At 44.6% G+C, this 10675-nt stretch overlaps 1 protein-coding gene across 2 annotated transcripts in view; it reads right to left on the reverse strand.

Annotated features, from left to right (window-relative positions):
* Positions 1–6101, reverse strand: part of UIMC1 (ubiquitin interaction motif containing 1) — a 137203-nt gene extending 131102 nt beyond the window's left edge. For both annotated transcript variants that reach the window (XM_029216204.1, XM_029216201.1), the window contains exon 1: positions 5974–6101. The gene's annotated coding sequence lies outside the window, so the exon portion shown is untranslated. The remainder of the gene's footprint in view (positions 1–5973) is intronic.
* Between the last annotated feature and the right edge of the window lie 4574 nt (positions 6102–10675).

Below are 10675 nucleotides of genomic sequence, written 5' to 3' on the forward strand. Positions count from 1 at the left end.
GGATAAAGAAGATGTGGTACATATATAAAGTGGAATATTAACCATAGAAAGGAATAAAACTGTGCAATCTGCAGAGACGTGGATGGACCCAGAGACTGTCATACAGAGTGAAGTAAATCAGAAAGAGAAAAATATCGTATAATATCGCTTATATGTGGAATCCAGAAAAATGATACAGATGAACTTATCTGCAAAGCTGAAATAGACACAGATGTAGAGAATGGATGTATGGGTACGGGGGGGGCGGGGGGGAAGGAGGGGGGTGGGATGAATTGGGAGACTGGGACTGACATACATACACTACTATGTATAAAACAGATAACTAATGAGAACCTACTGTACAACACAGGAAACTCTACTCAATTTTCTGTGGTGACCTAAATGGGAAGGAAATCCAAAAAAGAGGGGCTATATGTATACATATAGCTGATTCACTTTGCTGTACAGCAAAAACTAACACAACACTGTAACTATACTTCAATAAAAATTAATTTTAAAAAAAACAGGAATTTTCAAATCATCACTAAAGACTAGAGAAGTGATCCCATGCCAAATAAGCAAAATTTGGAGGAGTTTTATTAGAAAATATTTTGGTTGAAAAAAATCAGAGAGACTATGCTGATCCAAAACCATAGTCCCAGGGACTCCTTTGGTGGCGCAGTGGTTAAGAAACTGCCTGCCAATTCAGAGAACATGGGTTCGATCCCTGGTCCAGGAAGATCCCACATGCCACACAGCAACTAAGCCCGTGTGCCGTAACTACTGAGCCTGCACTCTAGAGCCCGCAAGCTACAACTACTGAGCCCACGCACGGCAACTACTTAAGCCCATGTGCTCTAAGGCCCACGTGCCACAACCACTGAGCCCATGTGCTGCAACTACTGAAGCCCGCGCGCCTAGAGCCCATGCTCTGCAACAAGAGAAGCCACCGCAATGAGAAGCCCGCGCACCACGATGAAGAGCAGCCCCGCTCGCCACAACTAGAGAAAGCCCGCATGCAGCAATGAAGACCCAATGCAGCCAAAAAAATTAATTAATTAATTAAACTAAAAAAAAAAAAAAATAGTCCCATGCTTGAAAAACAAAACCGGAAAAGGGGAAAAGTAAAAGAGATTATTTTTATAACTTTCCTTCTCTCTCTTTCTCTCTCCCTCTGCTATGTCTTTGCTCTATCTCTGTCTCTTTCATGAACACACACATATACTCACATACACACTGACTCATCCATATACTTCGGTTCTGGGTGATGAAATCAATAGACAGACTCTTTTGGAACCTTTAGAGAGCAGAAAACTGAAATGCTATCTAGTGAGTAGATAGGGCTACAGGAATAAAGAGTGACCTGATGAGAAGAGGCTAACAGTAGTAAGAATAGTAGCACGTCCCCTAAAACTGGTTTGAAAAGAGGGTCTCTGTTTACTGGATTCACCTGGTAAGGCAGCCAAAATTAGGTTGTGCCAGAACAAGGTGAAATCCATTGCCACATTATCTGCTTATAACTTTATCTCTGCTCTACATAAATAATGGTGTTTCTAGGATGCTGAAAATCACACTGAATGTAATCTCTTTCCTGTTGCTTTTTCCCTAATACTGAATAAAACGTGGACGATTTCCACAATAAAAAAAAAACAAAAAACAGGGCTTCCCTGGTGGCGCAGTGGTTGAGAGTCCGCCTGCCGATGCAGGGGACACAGGTTCGTGCCCCGGTCCGGAAGGATCCCACATGCCACAGAGCAGCTGGGCCCATGAGCCATGGCCGCTGAGCCTGCGCGTCCGGAGCCTGTGCTCCACAACGGGAGAGGCCACAACAGTGAGAGGCCCGCGTACCACAAAAAAAAAAAAAAAAAAAAAAAATTAGCCAAAGAATCGAAGTACACATTTCTCCAAAGATTATTTACAGATGGCAAGCAAATGCGTAAAAGATGTTCAATACGAATAGCCATCAGGGAAATGCAAATCAAAACCACGATGTGATACCACTTTACACCCACCAGAATGGGTGTATGATCAAAAAGACATACAATAAGTCTTCCCTGGTGGTGCAGTGGTTAAGAATCCGCCTGCCAATGCAGGGTACATGGTTTCGAGCCCTGGTCCAGGAAGATCCCACATGCCGCGGAGCAACTAAGCCCGTGTGCCTCAACTACTGAGCCTGCGCTCTAGAGCCCAAGAGCCACAACTACTGAAGCCCGCGCAACTAGACCCCGTGCTCTGCAACAAGAGAAGCCACCGCAATGAGAAGCCCATGCACCGCAACGAAGAGTAGCCCCCGCTTGCAGTTGCGACTAGAGAAAGCCCGCACGCAGCAACGAAGACCCAACGCAGCCAAAAATAAATAAAAATAAAATAAATAAATAAAACATTTTTTAAAACTTATTAAAAAATTTAAAATAAAATTTAAAAAGACATACAATAACAAGTGTAGGCAAGGATTTGGAGAAATTGAACCCTCATACACTACTGGTGGATATGTAAAATAGTGAAGCCTCTTTCGAAAACAGTCTAGCAGTTCCTCAAAATGTTAAAATTAGAGTTACCATACAACTCAGCAATTCCACTCCTAGGTAAATAGCCAAAAGAAATTAAAATTTATGTCCACACAAAATCTTGTACATAAATGTTCACAAAGCAGCATTACTCATGAGAGCCCCACAATGGAAACAACACAAATGTCCATCAACAGGTGAAGGAATAATGTCACATCCATACAACAGAAAATTATCCAGCAATAAAAAGGAATGAAGCCTGATACATGTAACAACATACATAAAGCTTGAAAACATCATGCTAAGTAAAAGGAAGCCAGAAGGACCACATACTGTATGACTCCATTTACATAAAATATCCATATTAGTAAATCTATATAGACAGAGAGTAGATCAGTGATTGCTTAGGGCTCAGGGGGAATGGTACTGATGGCTTAGGGGTATGGAGTTTCTCTTTGGGGTGAAGAAATGTTCTAAAATTGGTTGCTGTGATGGTTACACAACTCTGTGAAAATACTAAAAGCCACTGAATTGTACATTTAAGTGGGTAAATTGTATGGTATATGAATTATATCTCAATAAAGATGTTTAAAAAAAATTAACCTACTGTGACCAAGTCAGAACACTAGTTATCTCTGGAGAGTACTGACTGGGAAGGGGCACAGGTGACCCTTCTGAGGTGCTGGAAATGTTCCATATCTTTATTTGGGTGGCAGTTACATGGATGTATGTACTGAACTATACAATTAAGGTTGGTTCACTTCATTATATGTCAACAATACTTTTTTAAGAAGGGCTTTTTTTAATAATATTTGTAAGTGAATGAATATTTTAATTAATCCTCATAAAAACCTAAGAAGTATATATAATTATTATGAGGAAACATAGGTTCAGAAAAGTAACTTGCCCAAAGCCACAAAGCAGGCACTTGCACATCTGTCTCTCGACTCCAAATCCTGACTCCCAATACTCCATGACTTAATCTTTGGATTTCTTCCAACTAGAACTGCTGCCTAATGTAAGGTATGCACACATAAATATTAGATGAATTATACTTTATGCTTATATTTAAATTATAGCATATAACTTATATATTTAAATTATTAAATATAATTCAATAAAATATACATTTAAATTATATATATTTAAATTACTAAATGCTATATAAAGGCACAGAAGGCTAAAATTATGGTAGGCTGTAGGAAGCTATATGGAGAATAATAAGACTTAAGGTGATCCTTGAATCTAAAAGAATATCATGAATAGGTAGGGATAAGTATGGGGGAAGACTGGAGGAATCATAGTTCCCTAAGAAAACATCTTGTAAGGAATAGTTTTTATCTTTTTAAGTGTTTCCTGTACATTTAGTTATTTAAACCAGTATGTTCAAACATGATAGCAGTGGTAGCTACACCACCAAATACATGTAATTCCTTAAAGATATTTAAATAAGTAAAAACTCTTCTCCCTAGCACAGAACCACCTTCAGGCTCAAAATGGGTTTTCAAACAATCACAGCAGATAAGGGATCAGTAAGAAGTGTTAAGTAGAGGCACCCCACAGATTTCAAAATTCCAGTGCTTCATGAGATTTAGCCATACTATTTCCACAGAAATTCTAAGAGTAAAAAGGTCACTGCTCAGCCAATTTAAACGAACAACCTAACATATAGTTCAACTACTATTTAAGTTGCTACCCTTCAAAATGAAAAAAAAATTAAAATCACTAAAATAATGGTTTATCTTCAATTACTTGAACAGAGGCTACAGAATGAATTACCACTGTGTCTGCAAAGAAGGAACAGTGTCTAGATGCCAACAGTCTCTTCTTAATCACGACAGTTAGAAACAAAATGTCTCTAAAGAATGCACAAGCAGGAAAGGTGACCCAAAAATGAGACTTGTTACATCACAGGTTGGTAGTGTCCTTGAAAATCTCCAATTTCAAGATATTATTTTTCTTTTTTGTTCAGCACTTCCACCATCTTGATCTATCTGAAGAACAATCACTGACAAGATAATTTAAAATCTTGACATTCTCCCTACCAAACCTGTCAAAATTGCTCTGAAAGCTTGGGGGCACAGCGACCTTAACAGTCCTCTATGAATGATTGACTTTTACGCCTAAATAAGTCACCATTCAAGAAACTCGGTACCAAGCTCTTCATCAACTGATCAGCTTGACTGTTTCTCCAATTTAAAAAAAGGTAAACGCACACTTACACACACACACACCTGATGCTCTGTTTTCCAGTTTATATTCAGCCTCAGTTTAGGACAAGTGTGTAAAAACAGAATCCAAACACACTGAGAAATAATTACAGTTATTTACTGAGTCCTTGGACACTATTTTAGGTACCTCACATGCATTATAGAGGTTACTCCTCCCAATAACTCTATGTGGTAGGCATCATTATTTTACGTTATTTTTATCACGATTTTACACATTAGGAAACATTCAAAATCAAACAGCTGGTAATTTCTTAAGTTCGTAAATGGGAAAGTTGGGAATTGAAGCGCGATGTGTCTGATTCCAGAGACACACTTTTGGATTCAACTAAAAGGCACTGCCTCTAACAGGAAAAAATAAAGACAGTAGCATAAACTTTCACTTTTTCCTGGGTGTTACTCATTCTCAATGACTAAATACAAGAACAAGAACATTGGAGTCAATCTGGCTGGATTCAAAACCAGCTCAACGACTTACGCCATGTGTCTTCGATCCTCAGTTATCTAATATTTTTAAGTGAGGAGGATAAGAGTACCTATCTCACAAGATTGTCGTGAAGATTCAACAAATGTGTATATGTAAAAAGCCTGATACACTATCACCGTACAGCGCGGAAACATACTAGTTCTGTTGGAGAGGAAAGTGGTAAATGATGATAAGGATTCCCAAGGAACATCTTTATATCTGCGCAAAAAAACTAGAACACTCACCAACAAAACAGTAGCCTGGAGTAGGGAGGGAGTATGAGGAGAAAGGGGCGGAGGGGCCCAGTCGCCCTGACTCCACGAGAAGTCCCGGCTGTGGGACCCCGCGGAAGGAGGCGGCGCGGACGGAGGCCGCTCGCGGGGTGCTCAGCGTGAGAAAGACGCCTTCGAGGGGCTGGCGGGAACCAGAGCCCTTCGCCAGGGGAACCCGGGGAGAATGAAGACCGCACCCCGTGTGTGAGGGGCGCGGTCCGGGCACCCGAGGGCGGAAGCCCATCCGGCGTCACCAGGGGCCCACCAGGCGTCGAGAGGCGCCCAGTACCCTGAGGAGCCATTCCCGGTTTTCCAAGGGGCCTACCCCGCCGTTCCAAAGGGCCGTCCCTTCAGGAGACGCCCACCTCGGCGTCCGGAGAGACCCGCCTCACCGTCGAGAGGGCCCTACCCCCAAGTCAGAGGCGCCCCTCCGGGAGAGGAGCGGGCCGCGGCCCCCCTGAGGGTGAGAAGGAGGCGGGAAGCTAGCGGGCGGGAGGTGTACCGAAGCGTCAAGTACTCACCGACCGGTCCCCGCCGCTTCGCTGAGCCCCCCCCTCTCAGGTGCCGCGGGTCGCAACCGTCCGCAGCACTTTAGGACGAGCGCGCGCGAAGCTGAGGTACCGCGAGAAGACGAGCTCTCGGGGCAGGCGCATGCGCGGGCGTCCGGGGACGGAACCAACCCACACTGCGGGGGGAGACTGCCGCCAGGACATACCAACCGTGTGAGGTGGGGGGCGCCATCAGCGCGAGGTGGATTTCATATCCAAGGGCATACTGGGCACCTCCCGGTGGTCTCGCAGTTTGTTCGTTTGCTTTATCATTTGCTAGTGCTTTGAGGGAAACTAAAGAGTAGTAACAGGGTCCCCGAAACCCTACGGTGAAACCTTCAAGGGTTTCTTTGCCACATCAAGCCTCCTCTGGCCCTGTCTTTGCATGTATCTAAAGTTAGACTGAGGACTTACCTGGTGGCGCAGTGGTTAAGAATCCCCCTGACAACGCAGGGGACACGGGTTCATAGCCCTGCTCCGGGAAGATGCCACATGTCGCAGAGCAACTAAGCCCATGTGCCACAACTACTGAGCCTGTGTTCCACAACTACTGAAGGCCGCGGGCGCCTAGAGCCCTTGCACCCCAATGAAGAGTGGTCCCCGCTCGCCACAGCTAGAGAAAGCCTGTGCACAGCAAAGAAGACCCAATGCAGCCAAAACTAAATAAATAAATTTATATAAATAAATAAAGTTAGACTGAAATTATCTGATAAGACCACTTGAAAACTATCTCCGGAGGCTTCCCTGGTGGTGCAGTGGTTGAGAGTCTGCCTGCCAATGCAGGGGACACGGGTTCGTGCCCCGGTCCAGGAAGAGCCCACATGCCACGGAGCGACTGGGCCCGTGAGCCATGGCCGCTGAGCCTACGCGTCCGGAGCCTGTGCTCCGCAATGGGAGAGGCCACAAAAAAACGAAACTATCTTCGGATGGTAAATGTTAAGGTCTGACCATTTCACAGGAAGAAGGAAATCTGGGAAATGGAAACTCTTAGAGATGCCAGGTGGAAGCAAAAAATTAGAATGGCCACTTTTGGTGAAATTTAAAATGTGCATTTTATGACCCAGCAATTTCATGTATACAGGTGTGCAGAAGAAATGTTCATGTTCAAGCCCACTTCCCTGTGAAAAATGAAAACAAAGGAAATGTACAATAAGACATGAATGAATAAAACGTGGTATGTTCCTACAATAAAATATTACAACAAATAAAACTAATAAATGAGTCCTATATGTATCAACATTTGACAGCTCGTAAGAGTTGTTGAAATAGCAACGTCCCAAAGAATATGTTACCGAAAATTCCGTCCTTGTCCCCTCGCCAAATGAGAATAATGAGGACAAGGTTTTGAGGATAAAGGAAAGAGAAATGTATTGATTTGCCAGCAAATGAGGAGGGTAGCAGACTAGAGCCTTGAAAACTATGACCTGCCTTCTGGGGAAAAAGCGTGTATTTAAAGCAAAGTCTTGGGGCTGGAGTTAAGATCAGAGGAACAAGCAAAAACAGCAAGAATGCCCGCCCACGTTAATCAGTAACAAAGAATGCACAGTAGCAAAGAATTTAAGTTTTAGTTCCCAGCAAAGGAGGGAGAGAATGGGAAAAACAGTTTTAGAAATCATTCATTAGTTTTAGCCTTGTGGCTCTGTTATGTGTACATGTGAAATGATTTATGTAAATTTAAAAATACATAGAATTACAATATATACTGATTATGGAAAATATGTGTGTATAGAAAATGAACTAGATGAATATATGAATACACACTGTGATAATATGACGGCACGAGAGTGGGGAGGGGTGGAAGCCGGGATAAATGGAAAGGAGGAATAAAGAGCACTTTTGACAGGTCTTTCATGATTTCTTTAAAAAAAAGAAGAAAACTAAACAAAATGTTAACAGTTGGCTAGCTGAACTATAGGTACATTATTCTTAGTACTTTTTTTGTAACATTTTATTCTGGAATGCCCTTTTCCTATTCCCTCAACTCATCTACCTCCAATTGATCCGCCAAAATCCAGCTCAGTCAATTCTTCCTCTGCTTCCTCTAACCCCAATTTGAGGCAGGAGACACGTGGGCCCCCAGGGCAAACGGTTTGAGTTCGTTCCTCGTGCACCGATACTCTGAGACAGAAATAACAGAAAAATTGAGAGAGGAGACTAGGCCCTCTTGGGATAGACTATAAGAGACCACATATTCCTCATTCTTTTCTTTTAAAATAAATTTAGTTAGTTAGTTAGTTTTGGCTGCATTGGGTCTTTGTTGCTGTGCGCAGGCTTTCTCTAGTTGCGGCAAGCAGGGGCTGCTCTTCGTTGCGATGCGTGGGCTTCTCGTTGCAGTGGCTTCTCTTGTTGCGGAGCACAGGCTCTAGGCACGCAGGCTCCAGTAGTTGTGGCACACAGGCTCAGTAGTTGTGGCACACGGGCTTAATTGCTCCACAGCATGTGGGATCTTCCCGGAACAGGGATCAAACCCATGTCCCCTGCAATGACAGGCGGACTCCAAACCACTGCGCCACCAGGGAAGTCCCTAATTCCTCATTCGTGAAGTCTGGAGACCTCCCCAACTATACATGCACAGAAAGTCTCCTTGGAGGTCAAAAGGGAAGTGATGCTAAGTGATGGCAACTAATGCTCACTACCCATAGGCCTCTTCAGTAGAATCCATCTTGGCTAAGAGATGTGCATGCACATATGGGAAAATCCTGAGATACACCAAATATGGACTCTGATCCAGGCAAATCAAAATGATTGGTCAAAGGAAACATGGAAGCAATGCCCCATAAAAGTGATTCAAGCTGCCATGAGGGTGCGACTCTCTCTCTGAGCCCGTCCATGTGTCTATCCACACATACTGTACTCTTTTTTTCTCTTAATAAATACTTTACCTGTTTCACTACTTTCCGTCTCTGTGGGGATTCTTTTTCTGCAAAGCCGTACGGCCAGGGCTTTGTCACTGACGACCGTTCTAGTGGCTAGGATCCGGTGCTCTCACTGCCGGGACCCGACCTCAATCACTGGCCGGGAACTGAAATCCTGCTTCAAGCCACTGCAGGCCAAGGCCACCCGTGATCATATTTGGTGCTGAAACCCAGGAATTCGGGAAGTCAAGGTAAACCGCGGGCTTCACCCAGCTGTGGCTTGAGGCCCCTGACTTTCACTCTTGCTCTGTCCGCTCCCAGCCTCGTGGCTCCCCACAACAACATAAGAGGTGGCAGGGGAATTTCCCAGGCCATGCAGATTCAAATAACACTTGGGTGACAGGTGGCACTGTCCTTTGGGATGTGGTGGAAACATGATTTCCGACCGTGCAGGAGCCCCAGGGGTCTCTCTCTTGCTCTCCCTCTCTCTGTCCCGTAAGGAACCCTCCACTACGCCTTTCCTTCCCACCTTACTCGCACAACAAGGTCTCTTTCTCACTTCATATCTATGCGCCCTTTTAGGGAAGGATTTACTGGATATTATTGCTAAACTGCATCCCCGCCCCTGCCAAGCCCAGTGCTGCCTGTGTCAGACAAAATTGTCAGACAATTCCCAATTCTATCTTAGTTGCCAGACAGATAGGGCAAAGGATTTTGGATTCTTCTGTTGTCTAGTCTCTCACCTCACTCAATGCCCAGAGATTTACTATGAGAATTTCTATACCTCCCGGCCCTCGAGCCTTGAAACCCATGACATCTTCCACAGCGCCCAACTCCAATTTTTTCAAGGGTTTGTCTTTGCATCTATCAGCCCCATCACTCCAGGCCTTGACAGCCTACACGCTGCTACAGACAGCCTATCGGACTGGCCGCTACCCAGAATCCCGAATTACAAACTTTGTAGATGCTCAGTCGCGAGGAATACACCCCACCATTGGAAGACTTATCATAGGACATAAACTCTGTAGACAAGGGATCCCTCTTAAGGAAAGCCCTGGCAACCGGTCTGCACTGATTCAAAAGCCCTTCTCTGGCCGTGCTGGGGGAGACGCCTTGCACAAGATACAAAGGAAGGCCAGAGACATCTGGTCAAAAATTGATGGGAGAGTAGAGGTCGCTTGAAACCCCATCAGGTTCGAAGGGAATTTGGGGGACGCCCTGAACCCCTTCAGGTTAAAGCCTCCTGGTAAATGTTTCCAGGACACCAGATTCTATTCTAGGAGTACTCTCGTGTTCTCGGTTGCAGGTTACTCAGCATGGGAGGATCCCCCTCCAAGCCAGAAGAGACACCTCTGGAGTGTATCCTTAAGAATTGGAAATTTAGGGACTTCCCTGGTGGCACAGTGGCCAATGAAGGGGACACGGGTTCGAGCCCTGGTCCGGGAGGATCCCACATGCCACGGAGCAACTAAGCCTGTGCTCTACAACTACTGAGCCTGTGCTCTAGAGCCCGTGAGCCACAACTACTGAGCCCACGTGCCACAACTACTGAAGCCCACGCACCTAGAGCCAGTGCTCCACAACAAGAGAGGTCATCACAACGAGAAGCCCATGCACCACAACGAAGAGTAGCCCCCGCTCGCCACAGCTAGAGAAAGCCCACATGCAGCAGTGAAGACCCAACACAGCCAAAAAAATAAAGAAATAAAATAAAGAAATTAAAAGAAAAAAAAGTATACCACCATAGATACCTCCACTTCCAAAGGTCAGTCCCTTCTGGGACAACACTTCGTCAGCCAGTCCACACCTAATATTAGACA

This window comes from Monodon monoceros, unplaced genomic scaffold, assembly GCF_005190385.1.
Source record: "Monodon monoceros isolate NGI ecotype Baffin Bay Population unplaced genomic scaffold, NGI_Narwhal_1 Super_Scaffold_12, whole genome shotgun sequence".
Taxonomy (NCBI): domain Eukaryota; kingdom Metazoa; phylum Chordata; class Mammalia; order Artiodactyla; family Monodontidae; genus Monodon; species Monodon monoceros.